This window comes from Thunnus thynnus, chromosome 1 (genome assembly GCF_963924715.1).
Source record: "Thunnus thynnus chromosome 1, fThuThy2.1, whole genome shotgun sequence".
Taxonomy (NCBI): domain Eukaryota; kingdom Metazoa; phylum Chordata; class Actinopteri; order Scombriformes; family Scombridae; genus Thunnus; species Thunnus thynnus.
Genome location: NC_089517.1, coordinates 4,134,831 through 4,161,739, shown reverse-complemented (window position 1 = coordinate 4,161,739; position 26,909 = coordinate 4,134,831). Strand labels below are relative to the sequence as shown.

At 39.2% G+C, this 26,909-nt stretch overlaps 1 protein-coding gene across 1 annotated transcript in view; it reads left to right on the top strand.

Moving 5' to 3' along the window:
* Positions 1-2,956: 2,956 nt before the first annotated feature.
* Positions 2,957-26,909, top strand: part of LOC137189105 (interferon-induced very large GTPase 1-like) — a 56,770-nt gene continuing 32,817 nt past the window's right edge. The window contains exons 1-2 of the mRNA XM_067598813.1: positions 2,957-3,242; positions 5,009-5,083. The gene's annotated coding sequence lies outside the window, so the exon portion shown is untranslated. The remainder of the gene's footprint in view (positions 3,243-5,008; positions 5,084-26,909) is intronic.

Below are 26,909 nucleotides of genomic sequence, written 5' to 3'. Positions count from 1 at the left end.
CAGATTAGATTACTGCAACTCCCACAAAAATCCCTGTTTCGCCTCCAACTAGTTCAGAACGCAGCAGCTCGGCTTCTTACTGGTTTTAACAGACAACATCACATCACCCCGATTCTAGCTTCTCTCCATTGGCTCCCTGTTCGTTTTAGAATTGATCTTAAGATTTTACTGATCACTGTTAAAGCACATCTGGGTTTGGCTCCAAGCTACATAACAGATATGCTGACCCGGTACGAGCCAGCCCGCAGCCTTACTTCCTCAGGTGGGGCCTTCTGGCTGTTCCAAAGTCGAGGCTTAAATCTAAAGGTGACCGTGCTTTTTCCATCAGGGCCCCTCGACTTTGGAACGACCTGCCTGAGGAGATAAGGCTCGCAGAATCACTTCTTTTAAATCATTTCTTAAAACCCATTTCTACAGACTTGTTTTTATGTAATGTTGTCTTTTGATCATCTTTCCATTGTCTTTTAAACTTTTTATCATCTCTTTATTGTCTTTCTTTGTCTTCAACCGCCATCTTTTTAAGGTCAGATCTGTTATTGTTTTCTGTGTCTTGACGATGTCAACATTTGCACATTCCAGATAGGACAATGCACCATACAAACAGGAGGAAAAGGCAGGGTTTCCTCCTGTTTCTATCGTGCATTGTCCTTAATTTCACATGGCACTAGTTTCTGGAAGCTGCTGAAATATTCCTTTCACAATCGTAAGGGTCACTGTGTATATGCTATCATTGGAGAAAGAAGGAATTTCTTTCCACAGTCTGTGTGATTTGTTTTGAAGATGCTACATTTGTGTTGTGCTGTATTTTGTTTCATTGCTTTTAATTTTGTTATGTTATGGGAGTCAAAAGGTAACAGGAAAAGTGAACACTGGCAACTCAACAACAGAGCCCATAGAGAAAACTAATTAATAAAGTTGAACAGGGAGAGTGTAATCTGAGTTTAGCTCCAGTCAAAAGTTAAACACATTATGTTTAAGTAGGAAGGTATTTTTTTTAGAATTTTAACCTTACATTAATGTATTAAGTTAGTTAACTTTGTATTGCTATTAGCTAACTAATAAAATGAAAGAAAACCAGTTTGTCTCATTTGCTCTGAGACCGTAGTGATTGTGAAGAACCACTACAGACATAGTATAGTACAGATAAAGTATAGTATATATAATATGATATTACAGGCTTGTGGTGAATAAACCCATCATTACAAGGATGAATTCACATTTGAGAAAGAGAGCACATTCCAATGCTGCAAAAACCATAGGCACTGGTCTACAGAGATGTGGAAAAAAGTGATATGGTGAGATGAGTCATCCTTCACCATATTCTTGACAAGTGGATGAGTGCATGTGTGGCGTACACCAAGAGAACGGTACAGGCCTGAACGCTTGTCTCCTACAGTGAGGGGATCCGGTGGCTCTGTTATGTTCTGGGGGGCATTTTGCTGGCATGGTTTGGGTCCACTTGTCCTCTTAGAGGGAAGGATCACTCCAAATCAATACAAAGTTGTTGTGGGTGATCACCTTTATCCTATTGATCAAACACTTCTATGCTGATGGGAGTGGTCTCTTCCAGAATGTCAGTGTCCCCATCCATAGGGCACAAGGGGTCACTGAACGGTTTGATGAGTATGAAAATGATGTGAATCATATGCTATGGCCTTCACAGTCTCCAGATCTCAACCCAATTGAACACCTGTGGGAGATTTTAGACTGACGTGTTAGACAGCGCTCTCCACCACCATCATCAAAACATCAAATGACTTGGAAGGATGGTTTTCATCCCTCCAGTAAAGTTCAGAGACTTGTAGAATCAGTGCCAAGGCACATTAAAGCTGTACAGAGTCACCTGATGAGAAATCAAAGGAAAAACATTCAGGTTACTCAACTAGTGGAAAAGCCTGAAACAATACAGTGTTGTGTTGTCCTCATTTTAAGGACTGTGGATTTTGTGTATTATGATGAGATCTCTTAATGGTCAGCATGAACAGGAGGAATGATTACAGCAAGAGAAATGTCCATTTTGGCACCTGACTATTGTTTTAAGACAGACTTGAAAAATTGTGAACTTACCTATGAGCTGAAGTGACGAAATTAAGACAGCATCTCATTTGTTAGTTTGTCTCACAGTCTTTCAGATTATTACACATCCTTCTCTATTTATTGAGTTGGTTTACTGGTAAATGTTTCTTAATGAGAATGGAGTTCTCCCAGAGTGAAAGTGAGCAACCTTTGTGATAAATGTAACCATCTCAGAGTTAAATTCAGGTATGAACATAAATCTGAAGGTAGAAAAACATGAATAAAGGAAGGCATCTCTACAGTGGTTTATAGTAATTAATCAATTTAATTGTGACTCAGTTACTTAAAAAGTCATTCATGTCCAAGAATTTTCTTTCATTTGTGTTGTAGCTTTCTGCAAATTAAATTTATTGTAAAAAGTCTGAAGAGTTTTCTGTTTGCTGCTGCATTATATTAAATGAAATTTTAGGCTTTTGATTAATATCTTAAATAACCTTTATTCTCCTGTTTTATCTCTTATTCTACTTAAGTTTTTTTTTATTTTCGATTGAACTCTTTTTATGTTTATGTTTTTTATGTTGCCTTGTGTTGATTTTATGTTTTGTGTAAAGCACTTTGAAATGCCTTGTTGTTGAATTGGGCTATAAAAATAAATTTACCTTGCCTTACAGTTGTACTTTTTTCCTTATGTTACTTACTTCCTATTACTTTAATAAAATATGTATTGAGTATTGTATGACAGACAATAAGCATGTGGTTTCTATGATTAATGAAATCAATCAGTCAATGTGAAAAATGTAACCCTGAATTTATTTTTTCCTTGATACTTTAAATTTCTTAATTTTATGGAGAAACTGAGATGAAATCAGCATTGCGTGATTCTCATGGTCTCTACATAGTTTTCCTAAATTGTCTTAATTCTGCAGCACAGCAGGGAAAACAACTCTGTGCACTGATATGGGTTGAAGTTTTATCAGGTGATTTACTGTAAATGGACGTTCTATTTCCCAGAAACCACATGATCATTACGTGCAAACTGAGAGTGAAAGTAGCTTCACCAACAGAATAAAAGGGCTGTAATGCAGGACCACCTTGGCACATGCAGGGAGATGCTGCACTGCATCTGCAGGACAGATAGACGCCTAAACAACTGAAGACTGCATGACTGAAACCAACTCCTGGATAGAAGAATGTATTTTTAACATGGGAGAATCTCTTCTACAAAGGTGGGTTGTACTTTTATTTTGTCAGTGATTTTTCTGTTATGTGCCTGATGGGAGAAAAACAAGTTGAACAACAGATTATTAATGATAATTAATGTGATGCTCAGGGCTCCACTGTAAACTTGTCTGTTCAAACTTGGCTTGTTGTGACAACCTCAGCCTCAGCACAGAGGAAATGTTTTACTTTTGACTGTTTTCAGTATTTTTATTGACAAACCTGATTCTTTTACTGTGGTTGACTATGAGCGACCCCGATTCTTTTTCAGATGATCAGATGTCGATTTGTTTAACTGCTTTTATTTACAGTCTCAGTGTCTATATCACCAGACCTGGGCAGGGCAACGGATAATTGATAATATACCCACGAAATTCTCAGAGATATTAAAGAAAACATTATTACTGTTAATGCGGTGATTTCAATGATTTATGTGCATTCATTCGGTCTCTATAAACAGATGATAGAAGGGGAGAACGGGGTAACATGAGCCCCTTTTTACATGTCATGATTTTACCGCAAAATAAAAGTGTATTTGTTTCAAATAATAGTTAATATATATACACCTCAGGTTGTTGTGTACCCATTGAAATTAAAACAAGTTATCTAATTATTATGGTTTTAGAACAATGAGCCTTCAAAAAAAATTAGTCCTATGGCACAACTTGTTGGGGGTAAAATGAACATGGGGATGGGGTAAATTGAGTGCTCTAGGCATAAAGTGTGCCACCATTAATCACTGATATAAAAATGACACAAAATCAAACAATTTTGAGATAATTTTGAACTTTATTAATGCCATCAATTTAACAAAGGTAAAAGCTCTTTACTTCTTTAGTAAAACCATATGTTTGTGTCTTGTTGTTCAACATGTTACATTTTCAGTAAAGATTAAACTGTGATCTTTGTGTGTTAGCTACAGAAAGCATGTGTGTGTAAATGTGCTTTTGTGTATACAGACAGATGACAAATTAAAGGTTCTGGTGGCCCAACACCTTACTAAGACACTTAATGTTGGTTTTTCCTTTAATTTGTCACCCGTCTGTATGTACAGTATGTTTGTGTGTGACTTATTTATTGATCAACATTGTAACACTTGTAACAGTGATCAAACATTAACATGAGCAGTGTCTCTAGTCTCTAGAATATCAGAAAATAATACTTAAATACACAGGTTACTCTGTACATATGTAGCCTGTTTAAACTTTTGGGGTGTAAATTGAGCCATTGACTCAACCTGCCCCAACATCACTGGCACGTTTTACCCCACAACCTCCATTTAGACAAAACTGTTTGGCACAGTCATTACAGCCTACATACCAAATGTTATATTTTACCTTCATCATCTGTGATGTAAAAACCTATCACCTATCTCTGTTTCCATTACATTAGTAATTTTGAGAAAGGACAGAGTTTGCAAAACTTGATAGTCTACCATGCTGTTGTCCTGCAACTAGAAAAAGTGACAAAATGAGATTCATCTCAAAGGTTTCTTGACTCATGATAACATTGTTATCTCCCTTCAGCAGGGTAGTAAAGGTGTTTATCAACAGCAAGTGAAAAATCACTTCTAATGAATGTAGCTGACAAGACAATGAAAAAAAGTCCTGATAACTACAAAGAAGTGAAGCAGTGATTTCTGAGAAGTTAATTAAAGAGACTGATCATAATTAATTGTGGATGTTTACACCTGCGTAACAATATTTTCATGGATATGCTGGGGTTGACTATCCCCCACATTCTCAACATAACTGATTCTAGATTCTGTGTCTAGATTCTGAAGAGAAGGGGAATGATAAGAAAACAATGACCTCGACTACGATGGACACAGTTGGATGAGAGTCTACAGGTACACTCCCACTCACATTACCTACATTTATTGAAGAAGATTAGAGACATTTATGAAGGTCTGAACCAGGAAGGAGAACTCATGGATGCAGTTTAACAATGGGATTAATGTGAAATTACCAAAAAGGAAATGATAATGTGAACTCTATTATGAAATACTTGCTTTGGCCGCAGTTCATCTCCCATGTTTGAGATAAACTCAAATATTAATGTAATTATTGTAGAATTATGATACTATAATCTTTAGCATAATATAATCGTATTAATAAATTAGTATGAAATAAACATGTTCATGGGAAACAAAAAGGAGATGAAGTGATAAGACAAATCAAAGTCGCAAAAAATAAACACAAGTCACTGCAACAGGTGGAGAGAGAGAGAAAGACGGAGCAGCATCAGTTCAGAGTGAAGCAGGTGGAGGTGAAGATGGTGTTGATATAGATGTTAATACTGAGATAAATTCAAACAAACACCCACTTGAGTCTAAATGTCTCAACAAAAGGAAACGTTTCATAGCAGCCTGTAGTGATTTTACAGTTTCTTGATGGTCAATTTCAAATTCAAGTTTAATGAATAAAAAACTAATAATCAGATTGTGTTCATTAATAAAAGCCTAATTGCTTAATTTTTGTTTGTAATAATCAGTTTTTAGATAAACAAGTCTATATTTAATTAAATATTTTATATAGACTTGAGCTTAAAGAGAGTCAAATAAATAAATTAATACATGAATAAATTACATACATGCACAATGCATCCTCATATTCAAAATAATTAAATATAAAATCAGACTCAAATTGAAACACTATCATTACACTAAGTAATGTCTGGAAGTCTAAATAAGTAGAGGTCATGTAGGGCCTTATGAGCTCCGTTTTAATGTTTTCCAGATTCTGTTTGATTTTTTCACAAATTCCGTGTTTTATGATTTAAGCACATTTTGTCATCAAAAAGTGTCCAATCATGTGGTGTTTGAATAAAATTTCAATTCAATAAGTAGTTATCCAAAACGTAATCATAGCTTCAACACACAGTACACTCAGACATCTGCATTAAGAAGTGAAACAGATATGTGAGCGCTATAGCCTGAAGTAATCCTTCACATAACAAATAATAATCACAGGATAGTATGAGACGATAGTATGTTAATATTGAATTCCTCAGTTTTTTGGATGACTTAGCCATGTCAGAGGGCCTCATCGACATGACTGTGTGTGTGTGTTGTAACAGGTTTGTTACTTCATAGACAATAGTTTGGAAATAGCTCAGTCAAACCACACAAAACAATAAATATAATAAATATAAATAAATAAATAATAAATAGCAAGTAGCAATGAAAAACACATCATCAAAAACCAGTACAACTCAGTTCAGTGTTCAATAGATGATTAAATCAACCAAGCAAAGCGACATCGGTGTGTGTGTGTGTGTGTGTGACTCTTCTCACAGTTTGAGTTCAATCAACTCGCTAAAGAGTCCGTTTTGTTTTGCTTAAAACCCCAAATCAATTCAGTTCAATCCAGTTTCATAAACACTAAAGAAAGACAACTCTAAAGTCCGCTCCGGGTTTTACTGCGGATCTCTGCTCTCAGTGAAACACAGACGCAGACATGAGAGGACAGAAGCTGCAGCAATATGCCACCGAAATCACACCAAGATGCTTTAGAAACTCTCAGCATAGTTTTTTTTCTGTTCTTGTTGTGAAAAAAAATGCTTATGTGCTGAAGGGAAAACCCTGATTAACCCTTAATTTTGGCAAATTCCACGATATTCCACGTTTTACAGTTGATTCCATTTTTATTATCGAATTCCGCAATTCCGTCCGTGTTTTCCACATCGTGGAAACCATAGGGCCCCTCACTGTGCTGTCAGTTCAGATATGTTGCACATACGCAAACACACACACACACACACACACATATACACATACATTAATTTACATTAACTTCCTTGCCCTAAATCTAACCTTACTTTAACATTACATCAAGTCTTCATCCTAAAATGTAATGATTTATGTGGTGGAGACTTGATTTTTGTCTCTATAATGTGACAGTAAACAGATTTATGTCTCCACAACATGAGTAATACCTGATACACACACAAAGAATCAGGAAACAGTGTCTTGTATAACTATCATGGTTAAAATAAGTGAGACAAGCTAAAGTGGAAATCACCACCATCCTGATTTGTTTTGCAAGTTAAATACTATCATTTAGTAGCAGCAGCAGTAAAGGTTGATTATATAAACTGTCAGAGATCCAGACAAACCCTTTCCTCCAGAAACACTGGTGAGTCATCAGATAGACTGAAAAAACAAACAAACAAACAAAACAAAAATAAAGAGCAGAAAGGTGCAAGATCCTCTGCCATTTAAACTTGCTGTAAAATGTGTAACACAGGATTATTTATAATAGGATTAATAGGATAATTGTTATGACCCATTTAGGGGTGGCCAAGACACAATTTGAGAAGTCCCATCTACTAAGGAGCCATGGAGATAGATAATGAATATTGTGATGGCTGAATTTATGTACAATATGAGATGAAAAATACATGGAGCTTGACTTAACTTCAGGGTGGACAAAGGCCAACAAAACAAATCTCACAAGGAAGTTGCAATGAAATTACAGAAATCATAATATACTTCATCAATGGCCTGATGGAAGGTAGCCTGCTCATATGGATGCCAGTGATATACTTAATGTTGAAAATCATTCCTGTATTGGTTGAACTCAGGTAAAATGTGGTGGGAGGGGTATATACATGAGCAGCAAACCAGTCTTGTAAAGCCAGATCACTGAAAAGATGAGAAAAACATTGGACGAAAAATTTGTTGTATAACCAAAGAGCAAATGCACGTTATACAGGCCCTTGATGTTGTATTGACCTGGTGGTTAAAATCCTTCCCATGTGGTGTGATACCAGCGTCCCTGCTAAGACTCCAGGTGGTGAATGTTGTTGCAGGTTAATCCTCTCATTTTCTGTCACATCTTTACTGCATCTTCAAATGGAGGCAAAAAAATATGTAAACCTTTTCACATAGTGCATAGTGATTTGATTCACTGTTAATTCCATAGTGACTTGATTCACTGTTAATTGAACAATATTGATTAGTTCAGCTCTAATTAATTAGTAATTAATATATTATCTGTACAAAACAAGATGTAAAAATAGTACCAATTTCACTCTATGGCTAACATTTTAAAACTGTGGAACAACACAGATATCTTTTTACAGTTCTTGATTTCCAGGTGAGCTTCTCTGTAATATATTTTTTAAAAATGCTCACAGTGGCTTTATATTCTCTTATATTTATAAATCTCAGCACCATCGTTGTTAGTGAGCAAGTGATAGAACTAGCACCAGCAGAGTAGTTGTTAACTCCAAAAGTCCTTGATTCAACTCTTAATGGAAAGGACAATGAAGAAAGCAAGGAATATCTTGGCATAGAGCTACTATCCTCTATTCAGCCAGTTTGAGCCTTTGAGCATCAGGAGACGCTAAAGAATCCCTTTGGCAACTGAACATGTATTCAAAAAGTCCCTGATCCCAAGTGCCATCAGTATTCTTAACTCTGAAAAGTGACTAATGAGATAAGATAAGCCACAGACATGAACTGATCTTAATGTGCAATATGACCTTGTCATTATGTTTGTTCACACTGACTTCTGTTTGTTTAATAGTTTTAAAAACTATTACCCCCATATGTTGTTTATCTAAATCTTATCTTTTAGACAACCGTATTTTACATCTTCCAAATTGTTTTGTTAAATTTAGCAATTGTGTGGCAGATTTTGATTTTTCAGTAAGGAAAAGGATTAACTCATCAGCATGTTATGAAATTTTGTGTTCAGTGTTATTGACATGGACACCTTAGGCAAGTTACTTGAAAACTAATTAATTAATGATTAAATATTACTCATTGTATAAGTAATTACATTACTTATTGCACAGCATTATTGTTACAGATTGCCAGAACGAAACAACTTCTATGAACTATAAGAAGAGACCTGTGCAAACTCTGTTGACTTTGTTAAATCTGAAGTCTATCTGAGTATGATTGGTGAACACTAATGTCCTAAAGAAAGACTGTTCTATTTGCAAAGCTCTAAGGATTTTTTGCCACCTATTTAATTTATATCAGCAGATTACACAGTTCACAAGGGTTTGTGCTTCTACCCAGACTTAGTATTTGTATCACACCAATCCAAAATCTCAAAAAGTGGGGTTATAAACTATGGTCTAAGTGATCATTCTGTTATTTTTTGCACATGGAAGATTCAGAAGTATGTATTTAATTGTCATAACTCAATCAAAATCAGATCTCTAAAGGACTACAGCAGTGAGGCACTGACTAGATCTTTAAGGGATATGGATTGGTATCTAAATGTGTAGAGGTGGATAAAGCTTGGGGATATTTTAAATAATTGTTTTTGGCAGCTGTTGATAAACTTTCCTCAGTTAAATCAGTCAGAACAAGAATCAGAACATAACCTTGGATTAACGCTGATAATTTAAAGGCCAATAAGTCAAAAACTTACTTTTACTTTTCATCAAATATAGGAAATCTAGGAAAAGCAGTTGTTCAACGAATATAAAACACTTAGAAATGAGGTGAATCCAATGATAAGTTGCCTAGTCAGTCAGGGTGCGAGAAAGAAAGACATTTACAGTTGTTTTACAAACAGAAAGAAGTCCAGGCTGATGCATTTCCTTTTGTAAAAGTGTCTGACGATAATGTACTTCAAAAGCTTAAGGCCCTGAAACCTTCTAAGACAACAGGTCATGATAACATTCCCACCAGATTTTCAGACAAGACCCTCTATACAAAAAGGGATGCAAATTAGATACAATGGTGATGATTGTGACAATTGTCCTGTCTCCATCCTGTGTTCATTATCAAAGGTAAAAGAAAAGGTCCAACATGAACAAATAGATAGTTATTTATCATCATACAATGTTCTGTATTAATTCCAATCTGATTTCATAAAATCTCATTCTACAGATACCAGTCTGCTCTATCTAACAGATCATATCAGTAAAGAAGTAGATGTGGGAAAGTATTGCAGCATGGTTATGTTGGATGTCCAAAAGGCATTCGATACTGTAAATCATGATATTCTTTTGATCAAGCTTGTAAATGGATGGATGTAAATGGAGCCATGTCCATACCACAACCACTAATATGTGGGGACCCACATGGGGAACATTTTAGGTCCTTTTCTTTCTGCTATACGTCAACGACATGAAGTCAGCCTGTAATTGTAATCTTTTCATTTACCTAGATGATTCAGCTCTCCTAGTCTCTCATCATGATAAATTAGGAGAAGAAAATTACTTGGTTCAGAACCCCGCAAAGTTAGCATCTGGTTTGCATAAAACAAGTTGTCTCTCCATCTCAGCAAAACAGAGTCAATACTCTTTGGGTCAAATACAAAACTAAAGATGTCTGGTCTGGGTTCAGAGTGAATTGAAGTAGGAGAAATCTTGTGTTTAGTAGTCTTGTTAAAATATTTAGAATATAAATATTATTTTATATTACTTTAACTTTTATATTATTATTATTATTATTATTGTTGTTGTTGTTGTTGTCATTATTTTACACATCAAAGAGCACCTAAAACCATTTTTCGCTTATTTTGACTTCCTTTAAGGATAAGGTTTGGCACAGCAATGCAGAAAATGTAAATGAGAGTAGGGATTTCTGGCACCTATTTCCAAGGTGCATGAAGAAGGAAAGTATGAAGGGGTCAAGACTCCAGAGGGGTCCATCAGCGCAGCTAAAGAAAGCTACGCTTGCTAGCCTAGCTAGAATTAAGGTCAACTTTCACTTGAAGCTCAAGCCGTTCTATTAACACAGTTTTGCCATGTCTAGTCAACATTAATTCTAGCCCCCTTGAATAAGCTTGCATTGTGAACGCGCATGGAATATATAAACAGCCCAGAGCAGTCGATTGTCGATAAGACGATAATACTATAGTCGAAATAAAAGGGAAAACTAGAGAGGTGTTCTTCTCAGCAGCTGAACAAACCCTGCTGATGGAACTATATGAAGAATATAAAGGAGTCATATAAAGGAGTCATCACCAAAAAGGACAATACTGTCGCAATTAACAAGGCGAAGGAGATGGCTTGGCACAAAATTTCTAACAAATTAAAATCATAAATACATAGGTTATATACGAGCCTACATAGGTGGCTAGTAATGGTCTAAAGGTTATAGGAGCGCGTTTGTAACATAAAGGTTGATAGTTCGATCCACCAGACAGGTAGGATCAATCTGGTCAGGAAAGTGAAGAGCAGTGTTTGTCCTTATTTATGGTTTTATCCTTATCTGTTAATAAATGAACATTCTGATCACTGCCTGTGGCTATATTATCAGTAGGCTATGATGTATGTTTAAAACCATGGTGCAGGCAACTTAAAAGAACCAATTTATCAGCTTACCATTACCAACTACATAATGAGCTACTCTGTGACAGATTTTCTCTTTCACAGTAGCCTATGTCTGTTCAATTTACATCTGTCATTGAAAGTTAAAGAAAGAAAGTTAAGAGAGAGGGGGTTAATTACAGTGAAAACCACTTATAGTGATCACGTCTGTCTGGGTCAAATATAACTATAAGCGAATGATTATTATAACCAATTATTTTTTAAAATTTATTTCTCATGCAGAATACCATCTAATTGACATTTGTGTATTTATTATCCTACATGAATATAAAGTAATGAAACGGACAGTTTTACTATTTACTGAATTTTATTGACTGTTTCAGAATACAGTACAGCTGTTTGAAACGCAGTGTGCGTACAGTTTTGAAGCAGCAGGGTTCTGACTTTTGCCAATGACAAGTTCCTTCTTTTCCCCAGTAGCAGAGCAGGCGAAGAGAGCGGTGATCCTTTCCTTAGATTTCTTTCCCCCCTGTTATTCTCATAAGCTTCAAAGAGACTACGTTTGTCATTGAGAGAAAATTACTTTATGTTTCCAGTCATGATTTCAGTGTGCACACAGCACCAGCCTCAAGTAGGCAATAATGGTGGGATTATCATGGGAGTAAAGTACAAAAAATAGAATTAACGTTACCATAGTTTAAAATGTTTTTCCATATGTTGTCATGTATGAAGAGGCCCAAAATGAACTCTGTAAGTGGACTTCTTTATTATTATAAGCAAATTATTTAAACAGCATTTGTAGCTATGGGAATGATTCTGTCCCGAGCTTTTTGATCCATACAAGCAGTTGATCACTGTAGCCGTGGTCACTATAAGCGGTTTCCACTGTATAAATTTAAGCACAGCAGAAGGTTATGGTTTGGACTTTAATTATTTTTTTTTTTTTGTCTTCACAGCTCGATCAAAATGAGTGAATGAATAAATAAATTAATCAATAAATAACCTAACCCTAACCCTAAAATAATGTTGGTACACTTTTATTTCTTAAAATATAAATGTTAAGCTTTTAAATAAAAGGGATCACTCCAAAATAAAGGTGACCATGAATAAATTGGAGATTAACTGAGATAGGTATTTTTCTAAATGTCCCTCACAGTTTTTCCGTCTTTTAGGAGCCTGTTCCTACTCGTCAGACTAAATTAAACGAAGCTTGACAGAGAAGACTAGTTCTGCAGCACAAATTGCCATGGTTACTGAGCAGTGACGTAACCTACCTTATCTGGAGATTGGTGACCTCATTTAATTTTCTGTTTAAACCTACAGAGGATACTTATGGAGAAATATCCGTTGTATTTATTATTGTTTTTGGTTATATCAAGTTATTTGTGTTTTTCCGACAGCACTTAAAGGAAGCATGGAGAAAACAGCGTTGGTCAGGTGAAAGTGTGCTGTTGCATGGAAAGTGATAAACCCTTTTATCACCACCACACACAGTCTCAGCCTCCTAAATAAACTCAGCTGAAATTGGTGTTAGGTTTCATTTTCTTTTCTCGAGCTACAATCAGATTTGCAATCTTGATTTATTTTTTTGTCCATGCAGGTAATAAGATGATGAAGCCCTAATAAAGAACTGAAGACAGCACACAGAGATGAGAAAAATGTCTGCAGCAAGGTAAAGTTTGAATCTTTAAGCTGCTACTGCACAGAAAATGAGGGAAAGGCCCTTAGTAACAGCAAAATGTCAAAAAAGTATGTATAGTGATTAGAGGACATCTTTCAGACCTACACTCCAAACCTCTAGAAAAATATTTGGTTACTTTCTATGTAATTTGCAGGTGTGTAAAGTTTTTTAATTTTAATTTTTAGGACATTTTGCAAGATTGGTGCAAACTATTAGAAAATTGGAAAAGGAGTTCAGTTGGTTATATTGGTTTATAGTTGGGTTCATATGTTAAAAAAAGACTGTGTGTAGTTTGTGTGTCAGATGATATATTAGCAGAAATAAACAGGGAACACGATAGAAAGATAGGGCTGCCAGTGGCAGAAGCGCTGCAGCAGACACGCTTCCTGTGTGGACGCTGCAAGCGTGTGAGACGCAGCAGTTCAGCGACGCACACGCACTGCTGACGTTCACGCATCCAGTGTGTCCCAGGCGTTAGTATTTTTAAGATATTTGTTTTTATGTATGTTTAAGTTTAATTTATTTGTATAGCACTTTTAATACAGCAGTTGTAACTCAAGGTGCTGCACACGTAAGACAAATATGAAAAATACTTAAAATACATTGCACCAGATATTGAGTGTCAACTGTTGTAAAAAGGGTTGAGTTGAGATTTAGGCTATTTTTTATATGTTTTATATATTATTTCACTTACTCACAACCTGAAAAATAGTTATAATACAGTAACTATTAAGTTAATCATTAATGCTAAGTGTAAATGGCCTCAATACAGTTTGTTTCATGTGTGTAAAGTTTGCACTCGTAAATGTATTTGTGATATTGCTTTTTTTAAAAATTTATTTACGTTGAACACAAAAGTGCCTTATTTTGAAAAGACACTCGACGCATGTAACTTGCGGAAATTGACAGTGAGTCATACTGGCAAGGCGCAAAGATCCTCTGTTCTCAAAGAGAGGGGAAGAGCAGTGTTCACTGTAATATATACAAAGAAGCCATAACTGTCTATAACAAAGCAATATAGCAAGAAAAGATTACTTTTCCAAGATCATTACAGAGAATGCTGGGAATTCTAGAATATTATTCTCCACTACTGACCAGCTACACAACACTTATACTATACACATATATACTATAATAATAATAATAATTATTATTATTATAGTTAGATGTACGGAAGAACAAATAAGGCTAAACAAAAGTGTGAATGCTACTTGATGCACTAAATATAACTGCTAGCGGCTTCAAACCTTTTCGCACTCAATCGAAGGAAGCAGCTCAATCAGCCAAAATTAAAGCTACCAAATACTGAGCCATCTGTTAAAAGCCAGTGGTTTAAGAATAACTTCAAGGCATCAATTTTTTTTGAATAATTAACTTCTCCAACACTTTCATTTTTATTAATTACAATTCCAAGGTATTTAACTTCCTGTTTCACATGAATGAACTGGAAGTAATTCACACTTCTTCAGATTTAGGTGTAGGCCTGAGGCTTTGGAAAATTTATCAGACTAGTTTATCAAACTAGGCAATATGGAAGCATTTTTAAGAAGAGAGAATTGCTGTCTCATCAGTGAACTGCCTGGTGACAAATGGATTTTTCAAAATATTAATGTCATGAATATTCTCAGCCTTGATAATCAACATATCCAATAACTCTGCGGCTAATAACAAGGGAGATACCACACAACAAATGATCAACGAGTCATGGCCAATTTCCTGCTAAGCCCAAACCCTTTGCAAAGTTTTTTGATTGATAATAGCCATGTTTTTGGACCGATCCTACTCATGTATAACAGAAATGTGTATCTCAGTCCTGCAAGCCTGTATACCCAATTTGGTGTTGATAGAATCGATCCAAAAAATCCAAAAAAGTCCATTCACATATCTGGTTTTCACATTACCCAAATTAACAAAAAAAAAACCAAACAAACAAAAAAAAAACATCATGGCAGACTTTTATGGTCCAGAGGCTTTTTTGTAGAGCACATTAGGCTGGACTTGAGTGTCAAATTTCAAGTCAGTCGGACTTAGGGCGTGGGGGGCGTGGCCTTTCCAAAATTGTGTTTTTTGGCCTTAATTACAGCACCATCATCTGGCTGATTGGGCTCATTTTTCTTGGGAAGCACTTGCACATCATCACAGTTATTTAAACTGTGTGATGAATTTACAGTGACGGTTAATGCAATGATTGTTGTCTGTGTTTAAATGACTACATAATTTCCATATTTACTACCAAGAAAACAAACTCATGAGGGTCTGTCCAAATGCATCCAGAGGCATTTTGGTCTGAGCCTGTTGATAATGCCCCTTGGAAATGCAAAAATGAAATGAGAGGTTCCAAACTAATACACATTTGCGAATTAATGTGATGATGCCAGGCTAGCACAATGACTAGTCACCCACTCCTGAGCACACACAGCTGAAACAACATTATTTCCTCAACAAAGAAGCAGAAAACAAGCTCCAGAGCAATAGCATAACATTGCTTTTGTTTTTCCTGTTGATAGTCCAAAGGTCATAATAAGCACACATTTCACAACAAAACTGCAACTCGTTGCTGCCTGGACACAGTCTGTTGTTCCCTGGTCACAGCGCGTTGCTCCCTGACAACAGCTTGTTGCTTTCCAGCCACAGCTCACTGACCCTACCAGTGTTTAGTAAACAGAGTTGGTAAAAAATGATTCCTACATACAGAACCTTTATGACAGTGCTGACAGACAACAGTGCTGAATATTTTTTTGTCAGCAAATGCAAAAAAGTACTGTTCTGTGGCTCTGCCAGATCTTTCCCTTGCCCTTGTACAGAGCAAACCTGTAGGGGTCTGGTTTACTCCACAATAACAGTCCAGTTGATTGTTTGAATTTGTTTTGAAATCACACACTGGATGTTGTTTTGTCTTACAGAGAGGAGCTACAGGAGGCCTTGTGCCAGTACATGAAAGATACCCTCAGTTACATTTACACACTAAAAGAATTTAGTGAGAGGCTCCCTGAGTGGATAGATTCAATGGACACAGAGTTGAGGAAGATGACAGATATCAAAGACAGAGGTGACAAAATCAACATGAGCTTCAGCTATATTACCAAGCATTTTTCTGAATATATAAGAAGCAAGTTGACCCTAAAGTTTGATAGCTGCAAGCGTGAAGAGCTGGAGAAGGAGCTGGCTGCTGTGTTGAAGGACACTCTGGGAGGCCTGGAGAAGCTCGACTGCTTCCTGGATGCAGTGGAGAAGCTGGCAGTCACCTCACTGCATCTGTTTAAGGAGAACCAAGTATTGAATTTACCCCAAGAGATCAGCCCTGACACTGTTCAGGTTTGCATCATTGCTGCACAGCTGGTCTGCCCACTCCTCCTGGAGTTTAAAAGAGATGGAAACATCTTCTTCCTTCCCAGACTTCAGAATGTGGAAGTGCTGGCCTATCAGTTGGGCAAATACGTCCAGACCACCCAGAAGATCTGTGACGCATTCAAGTTCAAGAAAAGGTAAACTTAATTTTCAACATCACAGTCTGTTCTTTAAAATAATATACAAATTTGGAGAAGAAACAATATCTATTGTAGAAAGTAAGTGTAACTGTTTCTTTCACAGCTGTTTCAGTGAGTTTTCCCTGAAGATAGCTATGAATACTGTGGTAGACCTTGATGTGAATTTGCCTGAAGATGAAATACGAAGGATGCTTTCTCACATTAATCAGCTTGAGGAAATCAGGTAAGCAATGCTCTCCTGTTTGGCCCATATGTTGGACTGTACATAAAGATGTAGCAAAGTGTGACATCACCCACTGGTTTGCATTGGAGCTGATTTGAAGCCCTGTCACAACACCAACCAGTGCAGAGTTGGGCTAACTTTAGCACAATTTAGGTAAAGTAGCTAACAGGTCAGGTATCATAATCAAGTAACATTAAACGTACCGAAATACTGAGGCAACAGTCTGACAGGGAGATCAGCAGGTGAGCCACCTGTCAATCACAGCTGAGATAGTTACACCACTTTGGTTTAGACTGAAATATGTCTTAAGTGAAACATTCATGGTCCCCAGTAGAGATGAGCAGAGAGTCCTGCATTTGTATTTGTATCTATATTTGTTGAGGCAGCAAAAAATTATTTATATTTTTATTTGTATTTGAATAAAAGTGGAAATAGGTGTAAAAATACAGTTCTCTATCAAACATTTGCTCAGTATCTCACTATGAGGTAGGTCCCTTTGTGTAGTCCTCAGAAGCCAAATACCATTACACCAGCCCCATAGGCTGGCAGTCGTAACAAAAGGAGGAACATCCTTACCCTACAAAAGGGAGGGTGCAGCGTCATCTACTTATTAAAAAACCTCTTCTTGCCTTTCACTCAGAAAGCAAACTCTCGACATGACTATTAACGGGAATATTAACTGTCCACAAATTGAGCTAACCACTCAATTGCTGAGCGCTAATTTTTTCTGAGTCGTGCACGGACTCTCGATGTCTCCGCCATAAGAAATCAAGGGTTTCAAAGAGGAATAAATTCAACTACAGTCACTGCTACCATAGAGCTCACTGTAGCTTCCCTGTCAGCCTGTTGCCAAACAGTAACACATGCCACCTTAGCCCAGCTAGCCATCTCACTAGTATTAGTTAAACCTGCTCTCATATTAGCTATAGCATCTAGCTAGCTTCCACACTAGCAGCTTACTTGCTAACTCCTGCTTCGGCAAAAAATACATCAGCTGATAGCACACCAGCTACTATTACGCCATCACTCATACCCACGTCAGCAGTAAAACCCCCACCATGGGACTGCATGTGCGAGGCTAAGATATTGGCTATGGAAACTCACCCAGTATGCGTAGCCTGTCTTGGTGTGCAGCACGCCCAGGCTGTGCTGGATTCACCCGGCTTGTGTGAGTACTGTAGCCGCTTCATGCTTAAGAGCCTCCACCACAGGCTGTCACGCCAGGCAAGCCTCAGCATCCAGGACCCACTGCTACCATCAGCAGCAGCCCCGACTGAGTATGATGACTTGGTCACACCAGGGACAAGTTGGGGCAAAACTCCTGTGTGTGAGTAATTTGATGGTGGCCCTCCAGCTGCTCATTTCAACATACTCAGGTGCACGCTGAGGCTTCAGCATCCCGCTATGAAGGGAAGAGGCTGCCAAAAGCTAAACAGGCAGCAAGGCAGCTCCTCCACATTTTCCCAGAGTGTTTGGAGGAGGCAATGTGCTGCTAGAAGAACCCTTTTCTCTCCCCAACCCTGTCCGGGGGGGTCAGCCTTTGTCTGTGTGGACATGAAGGAGAAGGGCATTTACCACATACCCCTGGATGAACCCCTGGGGACCTTCCACCTTCACCCCACTCAGAGTTTGACTACTATAAGTCGGTTGCCACATCGGTGAGGGCTCTGACCACCTCCTCTCTACTCCTGGCATATCAGGCTGAACTACAGGACCAGATGTCTGCTCTACCCTCGACTGAGTTGTGGGAGGAAATCTGTGTCATCACTGACCACTGCCTCCACCTCATCAAGTGCACTGTCCAGTCAGCGGGGAGGATCATGGCCACCATGATCATCATGGAGCAGGCTCGATGGCTCAACTTCTCAGATCTGTCTGACAAGCAGAAGCGTGACATCTTAGATGAGAGCATGGACCCAAACGGGCTGTTTGGCACTGCCATTGCAACCATGCAAAAGAGGTGTGAGGAGAAGAAAAAGGGGGGAGGAGACCTACAGCTTTGTCTTCCAAGGACGACCCAGGCTATCCCTACTCCTTGCCGGGCCCTCACTCAATCTGGGGCTCAGCAGGCCAGTGGCATTGCTTTTAAGCTTCCCAGACACTGAACCCCCTGAACCCCCGGCACAAACTCAGCTAAGACCACCGAACAAGGGGCCCTGGCCAAAGAAATCCTTTGCCTCAGTGGCAGCCCAGGGGGGACCTCCAGCCCCAACCTCCTCCCAGGGAGCAAGGAAGAAGAGGCAGACCTAGCATTCTGCTGATGCCAGGCTCCCCTCCCTCATTTCTGTTCCTGAGCCTGTTCTGGAGTGTGCCCTCCTTGCGGCATGCAGGGCCCGAATTCGCGCCTACTGTTCACCGTCCCATGAAGAGGAAAAGAGACTGTTCACCAGTGGTAGCTGTTCACATGCTCCCTGTATGTCTCACAAGCACTCCCATGCATCCCAAAACCATAAAGTCGTACATAGTGCAGCCAGGCATGTTGCCAAGGGCATTGATGAAAACAAAGAAATATACAAAGTTGAAAAACAATGTGAAAATATACCCCTTTGCATCACCACATAAGCATTTCACCAATGCAGGCCTCCCACACTGTACCCCCAGTGGTGTGGTAGAAAGAGAGCTGGCAAAGGTGTGGGGCATCAGTGTAGGTGCTCAGGACAATATCCAGAGGATACAGACTATAATTTACCATTGCACTCCCCACCCTCTCCCCCCCTCTGGTTCAAGGGGATTGTTTATTCCCACACTCAGGGGAAATCAGCACAGATACTCCAGCAAGAGACATCATCACTGTTAACAAAAGGGGCAATACAGGTTGTGCCTCCAGAGCAGAACCAATGCTGCTTCTACTCAAGGTATTTCCTTGGTCAAAAAAAGGGAGGAACAGGGCTTCGCCAAATCTTCGACCTACGGGATCTGAACAAACACCTCAGGTCATACAAGTTTAGGATGCTGATGCACACTGCCCTGCTGTGTTTTGTGTGCCCCAGCGACTAGTTCGCGTCAGTGGACCTGAAGGATGCATATTTTCACATACCAATACAAGTTCCTGGGGTTTGCCTTTCAGAACACAACCTACAAGTTTATGGTCCTGTTGTTCGGGCTCTCCTTAAGCCCTCAGGTGTTTGTGAAGTACACTGAGGCAGCTTTTGCACCTCTCAGGAGGCAGGGCCTACGCATTGCCACATACATCAATGACTGGCCTCTGGCCACAGAGTCTTGCCAGGGGATGCTGGAGCACACAAGGTTGCTCATACAACACCTGGAGAGCTTAGGGTTCAGAGTGAATGAGGAAAAGAGTGTGCTGACTCCCAGTCAGAAGATCTCTTTCACTGGTCTGACACTGGACTCGTTCTGCCTCAGAGCCCACCTATCAGTAGAGAGGGTGAAGGCTCCCCGCAGGGGGAGGCTGTTGCCCTTCAGGACATGGTTATAGCTGCTGGGGCTGATGGCATCAGCTATAGTGGCCATTCCCTTGAGCCGCTTACACATGAGGGGCTTTCAACGTTGGGTTGCATCCCTCGGCCTGGACCGCTTCATCGATTTCTGAGGATTTCGGTGGAATGTATGACAGAACTCTGTTAGTGGAAGCTCCTTGGTCTTTTGACACAAAGGGTTCCAATACAGCCCATCCTGGCCAGGAAGGTGGTCAAATGGACGCATCACTCCAGGGGTGGGGAGCCACTTATGAGGGCAGAGCTGTGCATGGGGTGTGGGCTAAACACACCTTCATTTCACCCGTATAAACTCTCTAGAACTCCTGGTATTATCCCTGGCACTGAGGCTCTTCCTTTTATAAGGTGTCATCATGTGGTCAGGCAATACAAATACATCAACAGACGGGGCATACTGCGATCCCCTCAGTTGCAGACACTGGCTCACAGACTGATTTTGTGGAGCACTGTGCATCTCCTGTCACTGAGAGCCACTCACGTTCTGGTAGTATGGAACTGGGGGGCAGACTTGCTCTCCAGAGGCAATCCTCTATATGGAGAACGGAGACTCCATTCATAGGTGACCAATCAGGTCTGGGCACGCTATGGTCATCCCACCGTGGATCTATACATAACCATGTTCTTTTCTCTGAGAGACCAGGACACACTGATAGGGATAGATGTACTAGGTCACGAGTGGCCACAGGTTCTGTTTTATGCATTTCAACCTCTGAACCTGATTCCGCCAACACTGGCCGGAAACTGTTTGGTTGGCAGGCATCATCCAGTTCCTCTACAACCAACCATGATCTCTCCCTTTATACAGAGACCTGCTTTTTGCAGGCACAAGGGGAGATATTTCATGAAGAGGTTAACCTGGATGGCCCATGAGAGGTTAAACCTGGATGCAGTTAGATTTCCACAGAATGTCATTATAATCATTTAGAGTGCTAGAGCCTCTTCTACCAGGTCACTATATGATTGCAAATGGTATGTGTTTGAGGACTGGTGTGTCAACATTCCCTTGTCAGCTGTTTTGTGAAGTTTGCTGGCTGGCTGTGACCGGAATCACTTAAGACTGCTCTTTTGTTGGCACAGGTGTCTGCTAAGAGGGTCAACGATATTCATGTTTTCGGTGCACCCTAATTGCCTTCAGTTTGCCACAGGATGTGCGAGTGGTGCTACGGCCTAATCAGGTCTTTATACTGAAAAACCCTGATTTGGTGTGTCTCCCCGTTGACCTAGCAGCTTTTTCTCCCCCTCCTTTCTCCCCTTTGGAGCAGGAGCAGTTGCATACATTGTGCCCAGTGCATGCATTACACTCCTATGTGGACAGGACATGGGGGTTTAAGAAATTGGATCAGCTGTTTATGTCCTGGGAAAAGTCTCATATGGGCAAGCCTATCACAAAACATTGGCTTTCTCATTGGATAGTTGGGGCCATTTCTTTGGCCTACAGCAGCAAGGGGCTTCAGGCCCCAGCTGGTCTATGCACTCACTCGACTAGGGGACATCCTGGGCCCTATTTAGAGGCATGTCCATCCAAGACATATGCTTCAGTGTATGTGTGAGATACTGAGCAAATGTTTGATAGAGAACTTTAGGTTAGGTTCACGGAAGGAGGGTGGTCTGGTGAGATACCTCACTCATGTTATCAGAGAACCAGGGTTACCTCTGTAACCTGAAATATTTGTTTTTATGATGCTTTTAATTTTAGGATATTAAAGTGTTAAAATAAGTATTTATAAATAAAATATCTTGCAAAGGAGGTCCCCACACAGGGTCTCAAACTCGAGTCTCCCAGATCATAGATGACTGCGCTGACCACTGAGCTAAAACCAAGTGCATTGCAAATATGCAGACAGACCTCTACTTGTTTATACACCCGTAACACAGAGATAGCACAGCATGTAATGTGTAGAGAAGAATGTCAAAGGTGATTCTTGCTTTGCACTCTTCATTTATTGCCTATTGCCTTTTCACAACCTAACTTTGTGGAAAGGAGAAAGGGAACAACAGGTTATGGAGAGTCCCTTGAGAGCACTTTGCATGTGTCAGTAGCTCAGCTTTAGCTCTGGCTAACACCCCCAACTCCAGGCTTGATGTCCAAATAAGAAATGTGCATCATGTAGCAGGTGGATGTGATTCCCCTTGTTGAGACCTGCTGATAGACATAACAGCGGCGCAGAGGAGAGAGACTGAGATAGCGATATAACTGACCTACACACTGGTATTTAACATGTTTTTTTTTTCCTGAAAACAAATAGTTTTTAAAATATTTGTATGAAATAAATGTTCATAAAAAACCCACTATTTGTGCTAAATGTATTTGGATTCGGGCCCACCCCTAGTCCTCAGATAATGTAATGACTTTGGTGTTCCCCAGACTTTCCACTAGCGCCACTAGCAGGTTGACGTTTTTATTTTTAGTAAAATACCTTGACAACTATTCAATTGGTTGCCATGAAATTTGGTACAGATATTCATGGTTCCTAGAGGATGGATCCTGCTGACTTTGGTGATTCTCAGCCTTTTCATCTAGCACCAATAACAGATCACAAACTAGTTTTAATCAGTCATGTTAAAATCATGTGAATTAAATCTGAAAGCACTGTAAAAAAAAAACAAAAAAACAAAACAAACTATAGATGCCAGACAGTAAACTTGAAGGATGTACAGAAAGAAGAAATTCAATCATCAATTAAAAGTCCCAGAAGATGACTCTTATTGACTTCAGTGATTCTGACTTTTTGTCAAGCACCAACAGCAGGTCAACATTTTCACTTATCCAGTAAAATATATGTCTACTGAATAAATTTGCACAAAATTTGGTACAGACATTCATGGGTCCCAGACATATTATACTGAGTGACCCACTGACCTTTCCTTTAGTGCCACCATGAGTTTGACATGTGTGATTTTGAAGTGTCTAGACAACTAATGAATGGACTGTCATGAAATTTGGTACAGACATTCATGTTGCCCTTGGGATCAATCATAATAACCCTTACCTTTGCATCTACAGCAGCACCATCATCAGGTCAAAATTTCTGTTTGGTTTATGACCAGATACCTGCAAAACTAATGACATTCCCTTCACCCACTGTGAGCATGTTAGGAAATTAGAGGGGATCTTGTCCAGCAGGAGTTGAGATTTCAATATAATTTGTAGTTTATTTTGTGACATATTGTAGCCATTTCTGCTCACCTCTGTTTTAAAGGATGGGTTCAGAGGTTTTTTTCGCTGTAATCATTCCTCCTGTTCATACTGTCTATCAAAAGATCCCCTTCAAATGCACTTTCAGTGAAAGTGATGGGGGACAAAATCCACAGTGTGTCCACACAGTCATTATGCCAAATGCATTTGAAAGTTGATCTGAAGCTTATACGAGGCTTCAGCAGTCTGAGGCTTACATTTTAAGTGCATTATGAAGGGATCTTCTAATGGCTAATATGAACAGGAGGAATGATTATGGCAAGAAAAAACTATTTCAATGTTCATTTGGGCATCTCACTGATGTTTTAAGACAGACTTGAAAAACTGTAAACTCGTCCTTTAAAAGTTACTTCTATTGCTTCTTTTATTCTCCTATGTGTTCCAAAAATGTCTTACTGGCATTTGAAGTAACACGCTGACTTTTGAGATGTGTCATTTTATTTATTTCTTAATTTTTTCTTTTGTCTTCATCAGGATGGACCAGCACTTCCGGATGGTGTTCTTGTTCAAGGAGAAATCGTGTTGTGACTTCATCAGTGAGTTCAACGAACGACAGCCCAGGATGCTGAAGTTTCTAAGCAACCTGGAGGACAGTGCTGTTCAGCTAGACAAGATGAATACAGGGGCAAAGGCCTCCAGTGTGGCAGGAAGCTCAGTGGGGGCAATTGGAGGTATTCTTTCCATCGTTGGTTTGGCATTAATTCCAGTAACAGCTGGAGTGTCTCTAAATCTGACAATGACTGGGGTGGGGCTTGGAATTATCAGCGGACTTGACAGCGCTGTCACCACAGTCACAGAGATTGGAGTCAACAGGACATATAAGAGGAAAGCCAATGAAGCCTTCCAGTGTTTCATGGAGGATGTGCAACATCTCCAGAATTGTCTGGAGAGGGTGTCCAGTCAAACAGAATCCATAACAGAAGCAAGTAAGAAAGATGTGTTTGTGGTAGTGGGAAAGATTGCTACTACTGGTGGTGTCGTTGGAAAAGGCATAGACTCACTTGTTGATGCTGCCACTGCTTATAAGTTGTTGAAAAATGAAGGGCTGATTGCAAGTGCTGGCAAGGTGGTGGCCCAGGAGGGTAAAGCATTACGTAACGTACCCAGGGTGGCATCTGATATCCCAGATATTGGTCAGGCAGCACTCAAAGGGCCCCTTGCTTTGACCAATTCAGCCAGGGCTCTTTTCATTGTGGGCAATGCTTTTTTCCTTGGCATGGACATCTTCTTTGTGTGTAAAGATAGCATCAGTCTGGCCAAAGGCAGCAAGACTGAAGTCTCACAGTTCATCAGAGCCAGAGCTGCACTTTGGCACTCAGAGATGCACTCGTGGCAGAAGATTTGCAGTTCACTGTGTCAGGGTCGGCTGACATCACAGAAAAAACAAGCTGTCCTGGAGACACCATTTAGCCAGAGATGGAGATCAAGAAAAATAAAGTACGCACACCTTAGTCACGTACTGGTTAAGATGCATGCCACATAATTGCAACATACGTGATTTTGATTCCGGCAGCGGGCCTTTGTTGCATGTCATTCCCTGTCTCTCGCTCTCCCTTTGTTTCCTGTCATATCTCAACTGTCGTTGTCCAATAAAGGCATAAAATGCCCCAAAAATATGTAAAGAAAGATAAAGAAACAGAAATGGAATTTCCATACGACAGAGTGGATGAAAAAGTGAAAGAAACACTGTTTTGTGTAATATGGTTGAACCAAAAGTAGTCTCACAATGTGCCTTTTTGCCAACTTTGATTAATGTGAATGAACCATGTATAAAAATTCAATCTTGCTAATAGCTGTAAATCATTGATCACTACTGAAAATCATTTAAGTCTGTCTTGGAGGAATTCTTAATTAGTTGCATTTCTAATGACATAAAATGATGTATTGAGTCTGTATGTTTTTCTTCCTTGACTGGATTTTTATACCTTTTGCCAACTTTGAAGCTTGTTTAAATACATAACATCTGCATTTCACTGATTTGATTAAGAATAATAGTATGTGAAGAATGAGAATACTACTTTAAACAGAAGAGTTGCCATTTGCCAACATGTGCAATGCTCTATTGTATGTTCTACCACACAAACAGAGCACAATACTTACATTACATTGTATTAGAATGATGCTACGTGCCTTTTTTGCTTCATTTGTTAGACACCAAGTAGCCATATAAATGTGTTTTGATGTTTGTTGTTTTTCTTTATACAATGTTGGATAATGTTTCATAAAGTGGAAGCAGTTTTCCAAAGATGTGTGTCCATGGAGGTACCTGCTTTACCTGTCTTTGTAATGTCTTATTTTTGTAATGCTTGATTTAATAATGAAACTATATCACTGTTTTCACTATCTTTGCCATCTTATTATTCTGATTTGAGAAAAGGTCTGTATTCAATAAATTCATGTAAATGTAAGACAGATTGACTTTCTTTCCTCTCTTAGTCTTGTTTAGTTTAGTTTAGTTTAGTAAGTTTTATTTGTATTCTGGAAAATTGAGTTGAGAAATTGAGAAATGTGGACACTAATTTTACTAATAATTTGTCAGATTATGTTCTTTCACAAAAAGTTTTACCTTGTTAAAAACTCAAAAATTACATCTCTATCTTCTCTGTCATTGAAAAGTCCATGATCTATGAGTATGGAAATATTTTTCATTTTGAATGTTTAACTGCTGGGCACAAGATGTCTCCTACTTCACTGTAAAGTCCATTCTCAGTGTTTGTGCCCTGGAGGCTTCAAGTTTCCACAACACACCTGTGTAAATTGCATACTGGACCATCGTTAGCTACAAACTGGTTGCAACGTCGCAAAATCATGCTCATAGGAACCAATTCTGTATTTACATATTAGTGAATTGAATTTTAAGTTAAAGATTTGTATCATCAGCAAATAATAGAAACAAATCTTTGCAGACCAGAAAGATAGTTTGCTGAGGAGAACAACTTTAGGGTACAAAACAAGTGGAGTTTTCAGAATACGCATAGAGCCGTGTCGGTAAGTCTTGCTGTTTGCTGATTAATGTCATTGCTGTTGATCACCTCTGGCACCTCTGCTATAACCATATGTGGGCTCCGGGTTGGAGCCCCTGCGTGTAAGTCCCTGTCACCTGCTGCTATCATCCAGTGCTGGGCCCCAAACTAAACTTCTAAACTTTTAAACCCTTTTGTACTTTTAGCCCTGTACTGGCCTTCCTTTTATTTATGTTCTCAGTCACCACATCTACAGTTCATGGCTCCACTCATCTCAGGCTGTGTCAGCTGTGCCCACCTGGCCTTAAAGATCACGGAGCTGGAAGGCTCCATCCATGCTCCATCAGATCCACGAAGCCGAGATGCTAATGGACACCATCACCTTCAGTCTAGCACAGAACGACATGGCATGTGCCCGAGTGCCTGAT